At 43.2% G+C, this 14,272-nt stretch overlaps 1 long non-coding RNA gene across 1 annotated transcript; it reads left to right on the top strand.

The window, feature by feature from the left end:
• The first annotated feature begins 8,409 nt into the window (after positions 1 to 8,409).
• LOC132658246 (uncharacterized) lies at positions 8,410 to 13,897 on the top strand. The gene is made up of 2 exons (XR_009597574.1): positions 8,410 to 10,750; positions 11,478 to 13,897. It is a non-coding gene; the product is annotated as an uncharacterized LOC132658246 (long non-coding RNA).
• The last annotated feature ends 375 nt before the right edge of the window (positions 13,898 to 14,272 follow it).

Genomic DNA, 14,272 nt, shown 5'->3' with positions numbered 1-14,272 from the left:
ACCAGGGGCGGCGGCGGCGGCGGCGGCGGCGGCGGCGGCGGCGGCGGGCGCGGGGCGCGGGGCGCGGGCGCGGGAGCTCCCGGCCGAGCGGCGCCGGCCACACGCGCTCCGCTCTCTCTCTCGCTCACCCCCGCGCCGGGCGGCGGGCGCCCGCTCCCCGCGCCCGCCCGGCCTTCATGCTCTGCGCCCGGGCAAACCGCTCGCCTGCTCGTCTACCTCCAAACTTCGGTTCTCGCCTAGCAAAAAAATGCGGAGATTAGGATTTTTTTAATTAAAAAAAAATTTTTTTTTTTTTTTTGAAAAATCAAACTCCAAAGCTGATAATTCCTGCTTCCTTTGGGATTCTTTTTAACCTCAAGAAACGTAGTGGTTTATTCAAGAAACAGGGTTTTGGGGGTTTTTTGTTTTTTTTTAAAGATCTACGAGATGCGTGCTATTCTCAGCAGGCGCCTTGCACACACACACACACACACACACACACACACACACACACGCGCCAGTTTTAGCTGGGGGAGGGGGCGGGGGGAGCGCCAGGAGGGGGGTAGTTTAAAAACAAAAAACAATATTTGTTTAAACTCTAATTAGAATATGTCCCAATAAATCCTTTTTTGCTTATGCTTTAAAAAAACAAAAGCGAAAACATCACTTTTAACTTATTTGGTAATTCATTCCAACTTTTAATTCTACTAAGCTTTCCTTTGCAACACCCTCTTTCCATTCCCAAGTGTAGTGAAACCTTATCTGTAAACCTGTATGTCAACATTGAAAAAAAACACAACACAACACTTTAGCAGCCAAGATGAAGGTGAGGAGGGAAGTAAGTCACTCTTAAAACATCCAGTTCCCAGTGCTTACTCTTTATGCAGATACCTGTATCGTCACATTTGTGGAATTTTCACGATGTGATCCCCAGTCTTAAAAAAAGAGAGCTACCCAAACATCCATTGAAATAGAATAGGTTAAAAAAAGAGAAAGAGAGCTACCTAGCCTTTTAACACTCTGTAGTCCAAGTATAATTACCACCCATATTTAATCTCACATTGAGACGTCTCCATAAACCATCCAGCATCCAGAGCACTTAAAGAAATGTTAATTATGACAGTGTGGATTGGGAGTAGGTGCCTGTGTGGTTTAGGTTAATTACATTTACTTTTCCTGTAAATGCCCACAAAAATAAAGTCGGTGGTTTGTTGTCTTTTATTTTAAATAAATATCAAAGTAAAAGATGGATTGTACAAAAATGTGATTTAGAGTTTTAAAAATACATATGTAGGCCCCAGAAATACTTTAAAGTTATTTTAAATTAGTTTACAATACATATAGCAATGGGGTTCTGCTGATAGAAAGCTCAAACCCATATCCCCTAGATACTGAGTTCTAAAATTATCCTTAGATTTAAAATATTTAAATGAAATTGGTTAGTTTCTAATACAAATCCCCTGAGCATTAAAAAACATAATGGTAGCATACCATGTTTGCTTTTATAAGGATACTGTAACTAGGCTGTTTTATTGTACAAAATAAATATGTCAAGGTTGGTATACAATGTTGTCATATTCAAGATAGATCTCTTCAAAAAACAAACCGTATCTTGTTCAAGTAACTGCCACTCTGTCACTCACAATGTGTGCTTTGTATTTAGACCTGCCTTAATAAATACAGTCAGTGATTTAGTATCACATAGTATCATGGAGGTGTTTTCTCAGAAGATATGTGTTGTGTTCACATTCAGCCAAGGTCTTCCTGGAACTAAAGTCTTTGCATAAATTAGCATTATTTCTCTACACTTGACAGTTGGACCAACCAGTTTTCTAATTGGCTCCAGAAATTTTAAAACCTGTTTTAAAGTGCCTTTGGATTGGCTGGAGTTTAATTATAATACACATTTTGAAGAATTACATTTCAAAGGAGTCCATGGATTATTCATTGCAATTAGGGCCCACCAAGCAAGTTTTACAGCTGTTGATTCACAACTCCAGTGAAATATTAATGGATTTCAGAAAGCTGTTCTCTCTAGTAGGCCAAAACTCCTAAAAAAATACAATTCTGACTTTACAATCACTTAACAAAGACCTGAGCTCCAGAAGAGGATAGGGCACTGTGGGCTTTCTCACAAATGCCCAAATACCAGAGCTAACATTTACTAAGGGCCTACAAAGTCCTGTCACGCATTATTCTAGATACTTTATTCTTTTAGTATGTACTATTGCCTGAACCTTCACACAAACCCACAGAATAATTACCCAGATTTTCCCTGATGAGTCTCCCAATGTTTCTCATCATTTGCCTGAGGTCATCAGTCTAAGAAGAGCTAGGGGGAACCCAGGCCTGGTTGACTCCTCAACACACCCTCTCTTCAAGTCCCAAAAAGGATCCTGGGAACAAGCAGTCTGTGCTATTTCAATAAAAACCAAGTTCAGTGGTAGTTGGGGGACCACTCTCTCTCATTGGCAGAGGGGCTCATAGGCAGAAGGAACCATCCTTTCTCATTGGGGAAGATTTACTTTGCCAGTTGTCAAGGATAATTTAGAGTATTTGGTAGGGGGTGGAGGTGGGTCACAAAATACTGGGACAGCGGTAGGGAGACTCTAAGACTCACCAGGTATAACACCAAATTGGTATCATTTAATAATAAAATAAAAACAACTTCTTAAAATTTCCCACATGCAAATTAAAAAAATGTAACATTTAAAATAAGGGATATGCCTTTGTACATAAAATTTTAAGTGATGGTTTATATAGATAGGATTTTGGTATCTGAATATAAGATTACAAAAACTTTTAAAAAGGAAAGTTCTTTAAACGGTTGACCATATGCAAAAAACTTTAATTGTGTAAAGTTATGTTCAGGTTCTCTCCTATGATGCTCGTCTGTATATGTGACCTAGTAAGAAGGGCAAGTAGACACAGGTGGGAAAAAAAGATAAAATTGAAATGCTCTAGCATGGGCTTGTACCTCAAAATAAGCAGGTTCAATACCAACATAACAAGTAAAAGTGAAAATGTTGCTGTTTTTTGCGTCCTTCCTCCACGTGTTCCCCTCAGTTGGCTGGCCGTTCTCAGAGCGGGGAGAATGCAAATACTGGAGATTAAGTGGTGATATGCATGACCAGATGTGTCCAGATCACCGAAATCCGAGATATACCCAATGAATGTTTGTGATATAAAAAACTTATAAGTTCTCAATGTGCATAAATGAGCTCGGGGCTTTTATTTGAACCTCTTGAGGTGCTTATAATCTGAGGCTTAATTGTACTGGCTATGCACTGAGAGTGTCCAGGGTTCAGATTCCATCTCTGTCACACACCAGGTGTGTGGCTCTGGGCAAGTCACTTCACCCTTCAGAGCTTCAACTTCCTCATCTATAAAACAGGGATAATTATAGTACTCACGTCTGAGAGTTATTTTAAGGACTCAGGAACTAGTGCATGTAAAATGTTTAGCATGGTGCCTGAAACATAATGAGAGGGCAGTATGTTCAGCTAATATCCTATCACCTCGTTTTAGTTATGTGTCAGGTTAAATCGTGTGAAACCTTCCCATGTAAATTTCCAATGGCAATCTCACATGATTCCACCAAATGTGTCTCTCTTATGTTCTGTCCAGGATAAGGAGCTCCTCAAAGGCTTTTTATTTTCTAAGGGCCTAGCAGAGGACTTTGTATACACTAAGCTCGCAACCAGTACTTGTGGGATAAAAGAAAAACCACCCAATCCACAAGATGTATAAGAATGCAAGAAATCATCATATTTCTACTCAGACAGCTACATATTAAGCTAATAATAGAATCAGTCTCCCTGAATCACATAAAACCATTGCCCAGTTGATCCCAGGCAGCATTGCCTAATGGTTTATAAGTTCTTCCTCACTCTCTTTCACTTCCTCTCTCATCAATTAGAGCTTTATCATTGCTGCATTTTAGCCATGTGACCGTGGCCTATTTTTTTTAACTTCTCTCACCTCAGTTTACTTATATGTAAAATGAAGGTGAGAGTATCTGTATCTTGGGTCAGTAGGGGAAGAGTTCAATGATATTAGGGATGTAAAACCAGCTTTAGTGCCTGGTATAAAATAAATACTTAACATTAGTTGCCGTTACTGTTGTGGTTGCTAATACTATTATTAGAAGTAACGTGGAATTGTTTTCAAAGCAGTGGTAAATAAGCAAATTACTGGAGTGATTACAAATGTTTTCAGCACCTTGCCTACATTATTATTTTATTTGATACATGAGTATAAACATTTTAAATCATCTTTGTAGAGACTAAGGCTATTCTAGTCCTGACATATTTCAAGCTGGTTATTTTTCTTGACAGACTTAAAAAAAAAAAATCTGAACTCCTACAAGCTTCTAGTACAAGGATGAGGAATATAGAAGAACTGTTTAAGAAAACAGAGGCACAGTCACTCCCACTGGCCTTGCTGTCTTACACATCCAGCCTGTTTCCCCACTGAATATGTGAGGGGGAGGACAGTCATTAGGTTCGGAGGAGGCATCACACACACGGGAAGCGTCATTCACCAGCTCCCAGGCCCCTGTGGAGCCAGGATTCTGAATATGTCCTCAGCAGAGTGTCCCTTCCACTCCACCATGCCCAGCAGGATCATGGGTCACGGAGACAGCAGCAGAGAGGTCTCACAAGCTCAGAATTTGGAGAGAAAGCCAACCGTGAAGATAAGCTACCCATGCAAAGGGGCTTGCTGAATAAATAAATGTCAGTGTCCTTTCTGAAAATGAAACCAAGGGGGAAGACATATGAAGAAGAAACTACCCCTAAAAGATGACTTGTATATACAAGTCGAATACAAAGAAATAAGTAAGTACAAAGCATACACCAAGATACATCTACAACATGGAAGAAAAAAACTGTATCACCTCCACAAGTATTCTGATCACATTCTAATGTGAGCAGAGTAAAGTCGGTCAGGCAATTTCAAAGCCTCCATGAAATACCTCCTAGACCATACAATTCTCTCTTCCCTAAATCTTCTAATTACTGGTGCCATTTCCCAGGTGCTCTGATACTGCTGAGCAAAGGTACAAGTACCTTTGTACCCAAAAAGGTTAAGGCACCTCCCTCACTGTAAATCAAACCAGTCAACTAGCAGTCTAGGTATACTGGTCAGTCCCTTGTAGAGTTAGATTAACCTGAGTCAGGTCTAACAACCAGGAGGTTGTTCACAGATGGGCAATCAAAGCAAAGGACATGTACTCTCTACATATTTTAGAATCATCTGTGACTTCTTATTATCTCCCTTAACCCAGGCAACTCACCTCCAAAATCTCCCTCAAACATAGTCCCTTTTCTCCACTAACTGCCTCACCTAAATTCAGGCCCTCATCTCTTGCTTGGTCTCTCGATTTCCCTTCCCTCCAATCAATCTTCTATCTAAATTATGACCCCAGATCACCTTTCAAAAACCCAGAGCTGTTGGTGTCATACCTCTACTAGCACCTCACTGCCCAGGGAAGCTTATTAGAAACACAGATTCCCAAGGCCAAACTCATCTGCAGAAAAATGGAGTTTCTGGGATGAGCTGAGGCCCTGATACTTGTACTTTGAAGTGGTTCATTGGCTCCACCTGCCTCCCCAGGGGTACCTGCAGCTACTCCACTCCCCACACCCTGCAGTCCAGTCATGGAGAACACCCACCCCTGGACAAGAACAAACTCCTCCCCCATTTGGCCATATCCTTTCCCCTCTGCCTGGAATGTCCTTCTTTTGGGGGCAAGCCCACCATTCTCCAAGGCCCAGTTCAAACGCCACCTCCTCTGGGAAGCCTTCCCTCCACCCCTGTGGCTTTCAAACAGATTTCACATTGCAATGCAGTAGATGCTTAGATGAAACAAAGGTTTCTGAAAACAGTATCTAAACTTCCTGTGGAGAATGCAACTTGATCTATTTCATTCTATTATCCCATTAAAAAAAATGCTGTTTGCCACCTTATAATGGATTTCATGATTCACTAAGGGAGGCAACCTTCGTTTGAAAAATACTGCTGAAAGTGAATAAATAACCGCCCTCTCTATGCATGTAATACGTACTCTATTATAGACTATTTATCACACTCTACAGTAATGATCTGTTTACAGTCTGTCCCCCACCCCACTTCCCTCCCCCCAACAGGCACACACCACAAGGAAGTCAGCATATCCTTGGGTAGTTACCCAGCTGTTGATAAATGCAGAAATGAGAATATTGGAGAAGGAATAATTTAATTGCTTTTGCGTGTGTCTAATTTTTTTTTTTTTTCATTTCTGGTTATGGTTCACAGCATAGTCTATCAGCAACTCCCATGAGCCTGGAAATCATATTAGCTTCAACCCTTGAAGTTAACAGCAATTTAAAACAACAGCCGTTGTATTTCAGAATAATTTAACCAAGGTGTAAATTTTTCTTCCCCTCAAAAATAAAAACCACGGTACAGGCAAAACCAACCAGAAAATATTTTGTCGGGTTGCTAGCTTGCCAAGATAGTACAAATGTGGGCAAACAAATCTCTTACTTAAGATACTCAGAAGCAAATATTCAAAAACCTCAAAACCCTCCTTCCGTACCACTTCAGAAAGGAAACCCCCCTCCTGCAGGGCGGGTGCTGATATAGAGGCCTTTCTATCTTGCTGCCTAAAGCTCCCTCTCTCACTAGGCTGTCCCCATCAACACAAGAACAAGAAAAAAGTAAGGAGAAAAAAAAAGAAACCAGATCAGCTAAAATGAACCGCAGTAATGAACCCAGGCAGCCAGTTCTGGTGCGAATTATACCTGTGATGGATGAGCAGGGACACGGCCGGCTGTGGGGGAGGGATCCCTTCTCAGCAGCACGTGGCTCCATCGACAGGAAACCTGCCTGCAACACCCCCAACTCTGCACACCGCTCATTTGCAGCATCGTCATTTGTGTGATGCTAATTTGCTCAATGTCCTAAAGTACTGAGAGAGATTCAGTGAAAACACAGGGTGGGCTTGGAGTAGCTAGCCCTAGGACAGGCTGTAAGTAGAGGAGGGACCAAGTGTCCAGGAAATGCTCTGGGGGCCAGAGGATGGAGCAGGAAGAGGAGCCTGACTGTAAAGCTGGGTTTTAAAGGATGAATAAGAGTTCTCCAAACCATGTGGGGAAGAAGAGGAGAGAGCTCCAGGTAGAGGAGCCTTATGCAGGGTGTCATTATTAAATATGAATGAGGGGGGAGCAGCAGACAGGTAGATGGTGAGGGACTTTGTTGTGCGTGGCAGAGAGTTTGGACTTTTTTAGACTACTGCTTTCTACTCGGCAGGTCACAACACGACAGGCTGTGAAATCCATGAGATTGTTACCAACTTTTGCAAAAAATGAAATTGCCTAGAATAGGAAATATTTGAATATATTGCGGGCAGTGAGGGTGTAAACTCTTCTGTGAAATTTGTTTCCAATATAAATGTGTCTATGTATGTGCTGGTTGGTGATATAAAATGTACTTCTTATTGTGGCGGTGACTTAAAAAAAGCAAACCAAAACTCCATCTGGGCAAACAAGGGATCTACTTGAGGATAGTTAAATAAGAGACTGCTGTGAAGAGATGTGAATCTCATGAGGATAAGTGTGGTGGCTCAGGGGACACATGATGGTGTTCTTATAAGGTGTCTCCCCACCAGACACTGAGCTCCTCAGGGACGAAACTCTGTGTGACAAGCACTCAGGTTCCAGCACCTGGTACTCGTGTAAGCACTAAATCACTGCCTGCTGACTGAGTATGGTAACGGATCTTCAAGGCGATTCCCATTGGGCCTCATCTCCTGGTATCCCCACCTCTGTGTATCCCCCGCCCACACTGTACCAGGGTTGGTCTGTGTGACCAACAGAACAGGGCACTAGTGATCGTCACTTCTGAGGTTAGGTTATGAAAGGCTGCAGCTTCCATTTTAGGTTTTCCTTCTGGAACAGTCGCTCTTGGGGGAGCCAGCTGCCACGTCCTAAGGACACCTAGCCTGTGGAGACACCCACACGACAAGGAACTGAGGTCACCAGCCAGCAGCCAGTGGGGCAAGGAGGCTTCCTCCCTGTCATCGAAGCAGGTCAGCCCCCAGCTCGCCTTTCTAACGGTGACAGCCTCACAGAACAGTGTGACGGCAACCTCGAGAGGCTCTGAGGCAGAAACACCCAGGTAAGCTGTCCCTGGATTCTGGACTCACAGAACTGGGTATATAATATAACAAACACTTATTTAAGCTGCTAGGTTTTGGAGTACTCTGTTATACAGCAAAAGACAACCAATATACTGAATCAGTGAACAGAGCTGAACAATAATACCAGTATACTAGAGTTATCCAGGGTTGACTACCATTTTTTTTTTTTCCCCTCCAAGAATCTATCATGTCACATTTTCAGCCTGACTAGATAAGGGAAAGGCCCCTGACCCAAGCTGGAACAATGGGATCCTCTCTTCAAGCTTTCCTACTTGAGGCACAGAAACTGGGTCAGGTGTGAGGAGCAGACTGTAAGTCTGACTAGGGGTCAAGACCACCATTTGGGGGCAGTTATAATGGGGTCCATGCAAGTGAATGGGAACGGAAAGGCCAACGTGTCCAGAAGCAAGCAGATTCTCAGTGGACGTGGAGGGAAGGAAGTGGGGAGGAGAAAGGACCTGGGATATTCTAAGCCCCAGAAAGTCTGGCCGCCTTTCTAGTATTTGGGGTGGAAGAGTCCCCTTCCTTATAATTATTTCCCATTTTACTTGCTCATTGATGAGTGAGTTCCTTTTCTTGAAACCAAAAGATCCTCGAGTACGGCCTCTCTCCAGTGCTAGCCAGGGGAGCGGTTCCTCCTGCAGGCCAAGGGTCTTTCCAGAGAAGAGTAACAACTCACCAGAGACTTCAGCTGTGTAACTACCGCTATGCAAAGACAGCCATAGATCGAGTGGAAGGTCTGTTCAGACCATTAAACTCCTTTTGCCTTAACTCCACTTTCACCGAATAATCCTTTGATTATTAATGTGCTTCAATTTAAAAAGCTGTGTTCTGGCCAGCTGACCTAATCATTCAAGTGGTTGGGTAGGTTCATGCCCATTATAAATTCACAGATTGGCTTTCGAGTACAAATCATTCCGGCGTAACCTCCATTTCATTTCCACTGCCCTCGGTCAAGCCCTGTCATTTATCCAGTGACCCACTACAGGAGCCTCCCCATGGCACTCACCCTGCTTCAATCCATCCTCTTCAACTTCTCTTCCTAAAACAGAAAGCACTCGATTCCTTGCTCCCTGCTCAAAACCTCTGATGGTTCCTGGTGCCTTGGGAATGACTGCAGGCTCCAGCCCCATCTTCCACCACACCTTGATGCTTCTGACTCCTTCTTCCTGCCTGGCATTACCCCAGGTTCCTCAAGTGCAATTGGCGTCCACCCTGCTCGGCTCCGGTTCTGCCCTTGCTGGCGCCCTTTCCTCTGGGCCCCTGCTCTGCCCACTTTCTCTCAGTCCACTCCTCTCTCTGCCCTCTCTCTTCTCTTTGTACTTCCATGGAATTCCTCTCTCTCCTTTATAACCCATACTGGGGTTGACCTGACTTACAATTAATTGTCTTTTTGTCTATCTCTGGATCTCGGAGCCCCAAGGAGACTAGGCTTTGTTCATTTTTTTCTTCCCCTCGGCTCAAGGCCGAATAAAGCGTCTTGCATCAACAGTTTAACATTCATTGCATGTTTTCTGTATCCAGGCACCTGGCTGATGTTGGAGTTAGCAGGAACTTGACAAATGGCCACCAAATCAATGACAGTCAGTTAGGTGGCAGGAACAAGTTTCCCCTGGATCTGACGATGGTCAGGAGAGGTGTCCACCTAGCCTCTGCAGGTGCAGAGCTGAAAGAGCAGAGTCAGACTCCTGGTGACGTCCGTCATGCAGCAATGAATGAATGAATCTCAGCCTAACTTTTTTTTCTTTTAAATGAAAATCGAGGTGTGATTTCTCATATCCTAATAAACTAACATGCCACTTTCCTTTCTTCTCTTTCTCCCTCTTTCTGCAGTTGCAGTTATGACTCACAGGTACCTTATGGAATGCAAGCTTTAGGTTAACTACTGGAGAATGGAGATGGGGGTGACCCTCCACTTACCTAGTTTATATGGTTTAGAAGAAGGGCACATGGGTCAACCCACCAGTGACTTTAGTGTCCTTCTTTCAAAAGAGTCAGCATCTACATGCAAAGGAAGGAGCAGAATTTGGTCCTGATTTGTCCACTGATAATCCATCTCCTGTGCCCAACTCTCCCTCTCCCTCCCAGAGTTGTGGGAAGGACTCAGCTCTGGGCAGACCTGAGATGGACAGGTCTGTCCTAAAGATCCAAAGATCACAGCAGAGAACGTAACACAGCCATTCCTAATGCAATGGGTCAAAAAGTATCCAGAATTAATAAGTAAAAGGCAACAACAAAAAAAGCATGTTTTCTCCTCTTTTTAAACAAAAGTGAAGATTTCTACCCTCTAAATTTCTTTTTTTTTTCCTTCTAAATTTCTGTCTTCCAGAGGTTATATGCTAAACGAATGTTGCCTCAAATCAAGGCTTACCCCACAGGTTCTAAAAAGGCATCCAAGCATATTGCACAGAGCCTTGACCGTCTCCCTCATTGCGGGCAGATTCTTCACTGTCTGAGCCACCAGGGTAGCTCTGCTCCTGACAGTCTTTAGAGCTGCATACACAGAGCGCCAGGAATCACCAACCTGCAGAACCGGGGAACTCTCACAGCGGCTTTTGTTTTCTGGGAAAATCGCAACTTTGTCAAAAGGTCATCTTTCTTGGTTTATCTGCACAATCCAAAGTTTTACCCAAATTTCACCTCTCACTTTGTGGTCATTCTTCACACAAAAACCAACTTTTTATTACTTTAAGAGAATTGTGCTCTTTAGACAAAGATAGTGGAGACCAGGGAAGCCTGGTGTGCCAAAGCCCATAGGGTCGCAAAGAGTTGGACACGACTCAGCAACTGAACAATGACAAGACAAAGACTAGGGCTCCCCTAGTGGCTCAGGGGTAAAGAACCTACCTGCCAAAGCAGGAGGCTCTGGTTCAGTCCCTGGGCTGAGGAGATCCCCTGGAGTAAGAAATGGCAACCTGCTCCAGTATTCCTGCCTGGGAAATCCCATGGACAGAGGAGCTTGGCGGGCTACAGTCCATGGGGTCACAGAGTCGGACAGGACTGAGCATGCATGTATGCTATATAGCACAGGAAGCTCAGCTCGGGGTTCTGTGATGACCTGGAGGGGTGGGATGGGGGGTAGGGTGGAAGGGAGGTCCAAAAGGGAAGGGATATGTGTATACATACAGCTGACTCACTACACTGTACAGAGAAACTAACACGACATTGTAAAGCAATTATAGTCCATCCCCCCGCCCCACCCTGCCAAAAAAAAGAAGACAAAGATCAGAAAACCTCACAATCTCTGTAGAATGCAGAAGGACGGTAGGAGGCGTGGCTCCCTCAGAAGCTAAATCACTGTCTCTCTCACCCACAGGCCTGGGATGTGCTCAGATCAGTGCCTCAGCAAATTAACTGGGAAAGGAGTACATGGAGGCTGTACATTGTTACCCTGCTTAACTTAACTTATATGCAGAGTATATCATACAAAATGCCAGGCTGGATGAAGCACAAGCTGGAGTCAAGATTGCCGGGAGAAATATCAATAACCTCAGATATGCAGATGACACCACCCTTATGGCAGAAAGCAAAAAGGAACTAAAGAGCCTCTTGATGAAGGTGAAAGAGGAGAGTGAAAAAGGTGGCATAAAACTCAACATTCAAAAAACTAAGATCATGGCATCCGGTCCCACCACTTCATGGCAAATAGATGGGGAAAAGTGGAAACAGTGACAGATTTTATTTTCTTGGGCTCCAAAATCACTGTGGACAGTGACTGCAGCCACAAAATTAAAAGATGCTCCTTGGAAGAAAAGCTATGACAAACATAGACAGCATATTAAAGAGCAGAGACATTAATTTGCTGACAAAGGTCCATACAGTCAAAGCTATGGTTTTTCCAGTAGTCATGTATGGACGTGAAAGTTGGACCATAAAGAAGGCTGAGTGCCAAAGAACTGATGCTTTTTAATTGTGGTGTTGGAGAAGACTCTTGAGAGTCCCTTGGACTGTAAGGAGATCAAACCAGTCAATCCTAAAGGAAATTAACCCTGAATGTCCACTGGAAGAACCAACACTGAAGCTGAAACTCTAATACTTTGGCCACATTATGTGAAGAACTGATTCATTGGAAAAGACTCTGATGCTGGGAAAGATTGAGGGCAGAAGGAGAAGGGGACCAGGGAGGATGAGATGGTTGGATGGCATCACTGACTCAATGGACATGAGTTTGGGAAAACTCCAGGAGACAGTGAAGGACAAGGAAGCCTGGCGTGCTGCAGTTCAGGGGGTCGCAAAGTCAGACACGATTCAGCGACTAAACAACAGTAACAACAAATTTCAAATTACCACAGGTTAGGGACCACTGGATCCTTCCCGGAGAGCAGAACTCACACTTGTCAAACACACGTGCCTTACTCGGTAGCTCCCATCACACACCCATGGTCCTGAACAGTAGGTGCCATTGTTCCCATGTCCAAGTTGGCATCTTTCACATTTTGTAAGCAAACATGCATTATCCTGAGAAATGAAGGAGGAGGAAGTATCTGCAGCACCAAAGGATTCCCACTGTGCAGCCACATTTCCTGACTGCTGCCACATCCTAATGACACACGACATCCCTTTATTCATGTCAATGAGCACATCTCAGAACCATAATGTGCAAAGCATCATCACCAAACCCTTTTTTCCCAATTTTTTTGACCATAAACTCTAAAAAGAAATACATTTTATCCTGCAAGTAACACATATGTATATGTAAAATATATATGTATACTATAAGCCTACTTATGAATACAATGCACTGTGACATTTTCCATTTTATTTCATCTTTTTTTTTTTAATGCAGATCTCTATCCACTAAATGGATTTCATGACCTTATTGTGTTGGAACCTGCAATTTGAAAGCATATGATATTTCACAGAAAAGTGGTGCTTTGTAGAAAATAATAAAATTCTATCTAAAGAAGAGAAACTTTCAACTTCTAGGCAAAAAAGTTGAAGAGGAATAATATTTTTGCTTCTTTTAACTTTCAACTGCCAGGACATTTTAAAAGCATTTTATCTCAGCAAATGAGCATTTCTACAAAAACCCATCTCAAAACATTGTGGATCATTATTCCCCTTATACTGAAGAAGGAAAAAATGGAGGTTGAAAAGGTATTGACCTCACCCACCCACCTTCCATGTCCAGTATTTAAAAATGCACATGTTTGGGAATTAAAATTTGGCTGTGTCTTCTGGGACTTCCCTGGTGGTACAGTGCGTAAGAATCCGCCTGCCAATACAGGGGACACAGGTTGGATCCTTGGTCTGGGAAGATGCTCCCACATGCTCAGGAGCACCTGAGCCCGTGAGCCACAACTACTGAACCTGTGTGTGCTCTGCCACAAGAGAAGCCACCACAATAAGCACATGTACCGCAACAAGGAGTGGCCGCTGCTGACCACAACTGGAGAGAGCTTGTGCACAGTAAGGAAGCCCAGCCCAGCCAAAAACAAATAAATAAATACATTTAAAAAATAAGATTTGGCTGTATCTTATAAAGAATTTTGAAGTTGTACTGCTTCAAATTATTACCCTCCCGGCAAGGTGACTGTGAAGATTAAATGAGATAATATGAGGGAAGGCTCCTACTGTCGTTCGGGTTCTTGGGTTATCTTTTCCGGGACGTGCCTGAACTCTGTGTGACCCGGGGGCTCATTCACTGAATACCTGCCCTTCTGGGTGACAGAGGAGAGAGGATCCCACAAAGAGTTTACTGGTTCCATTAGTAACAATAAAAATCATTACAAACTAGGATTCTGGAGTGTCTGGGCTGAGTATTTCAGTTATTCCTCCAACAGATAATTATGATGAGCTTTCCATACCAGGCATGATGTGCCCATGTGCAGAGACTATGGGATGTAAAAAAAAAACAGGAGACACAACTACAGCCCTCATGGCTCCTGCAGTCAAATAAGAGCTTAGAGGTTGTGAAAATACTTCACGTTCCATTAATGTTACATAGCCTGTTCCTTTATCTGTAAAGTGAAGTAAGATTAGATCAGTGGTTCTCAAAACTGAAGATTTCACAGATAAAAAAGGCTTTCATAAAAGAAACTGAAAAAAAAAAAAGCAAATGATCTCACAATTCTATAAAGTGAATGAATCATCACTTTAAAAAAAAAATTA

This window comes from Ovis aries, chromosome 20, assembly GCF_016772045.2.
Source record: "Ovis aries strain OAR_USU_Benz2616 breed Rambouillet chromosome 20, ARS-UI_Ramb_v3.0, whole genome shotgun sequence".
NCBI lineage: Eukaryota > Metazoa > Chordata > Mammalia > Artiodactyla > Bovidae > Ovis > Ovis aries.
This window is presented reverse-complemented; position numbering and strand designations above follow the sequence as displayed.